We start from the raw sequence: 1,375 nt of genomic DNA on the forward strand, positions 1-1,375 counted from the left end.
AGAAACTAGCAAATAACAATTTGTGCAAATCTAATAATAATAACTTGCAAGATAGCCTAGACATGAGCCGATGGTATACCTTAGATTTGGCGTGAGTAGCGTTGTGTTGTGTGAAATTTGAAATTAAGATGATAGAATCAGTGCATCCCTAATTAATAACTCCGTCTATAGCAAAAAGTTTCTGATCTCCTCGACTGAAGATGCGGATCAGTTTATTAGTATTCTACAGTATAAATCAACGAAGGAATCGAGGAGACTCACAGGAGGATTATTCTGCTATCTACACCGGCGCTGCTGATCCATTTGTACGCATGGCCTGGTCGAACTTGCCGGCGGCTACCGGAAGCGAGCGCCTGTGCGTCGGCACCGAAACGATCTAACAGAGGATGCCCTAGATTGTGGCCTCGTCAGTTGCCTGGCTGTTTGTTTCTTCTAGTTTGGGCTGACCAACAATTACATGGGCTTCAACTTACAAAGTTCGTGGGCTTCATGCTTTGAGCGCACTGTCAGGGGGGCTAATTAGTCGTAAATTTATTGGACGTGGCTTTCTTAGATTACGATACTTCGTTACGGCAGCCGTTGGGGGGAGCTCCTAAGTGGCGCCTTAAGCGCCACTCGGAGCAACCGGCGCCCACGCGCGCCCCCTTCATGGGCCGGCCCACTTTGGATTCTCTCCCTCGCTCCCGCGTATACGTCGAGCGGCAAAAAAGAAGCGCCCGTGTGGGTCGAACTCCAGACCTCCTGAATGATTCTAGCGTGCCTGGCCAGCCGAGCTAGCATCCTACAGCAGTTTATAGCAACGCTAGCCTAAAAGTAGACAGCGGCACATCATTTTTTCTAAAAAAATATTTTTTTATAATATACGTTGAACAAATTTTAAAATGCAGTGAACTTTTTAGTAAGCAAACATTGAACAAATTTCAAATACACAAATGAAAACATTTTGTTGTATGTGTTGAACAATTGTTTAATGTACGATGAACAAATTTTAAGTACGCAATGAACATTTTTTAATATACGTTGAACAATTTGTGTATACGTAATGAACATTTTTTAATATACGTTGAACAATTTCATAATATAGGATGAATTATAATACATGATGAACATTTTTATAAATTCAAAAGGTGAACTATTTCGTAATATATGATGAACATTTTCTTAATACGACCAAAACAAAAAAGAAACCGGACTCGAAACGTGGGTGCTTTTATTACCGTTCTATTTACTATACAAAATCATAAAAGCAGAAATATAATCACTGCCATAAGTTGTCCCGGTTGGCTAGCTGCACTCGAACAAAGGCCGTGGGTATAGAGTTCGACTCCTGCGGAAGGCATGTATTTTTTGAATCATTAAAGGAATGAAAAAAAGG

At 41.1% G+C, this 1,375-nt stretch overlaps 1 long non-coding RNA gene across 1 annotated transcript in view; it reads right to left on the reverse strand.

Annotated features, from left to right (window-relative positions):
- The window catches only part of LOC119322426, a 1,778-nt gene extending 1,408 nt beyond the window's left edge, over window positions 1-370 (reverse strand). Inside the window, exon 1 of the long non-coding RNA XR_005155602.1 lies at window positions 262-370. This is a non-coding gene — a long non-coding RNA (uncharacterized LOC119322426). The remainder of the gene's footprint in view (window positions 1-261) is intronic.
- Between the last annotated feature and the right edge of the window lie 1,005 nt (window positions 371-1,375).

Source organism: Triticum dicoccoides, chromosome 6B (genome assembly GCF_002162155.2).
Source record: "Triticum dicoccoides isolate Atlit2015 ecotype Zavitan chromosome 6B, WEW_v2.0, whole genome shotgun sequence".
In the NCBI taxonomy this organism is placed as follows: domain Eukaryota; kingdom Viridiplantae; phylum Streptophyta; class Magnoliopsida; order Poales; family Poaceae; genus Triticum; species Triticum dicoccoides.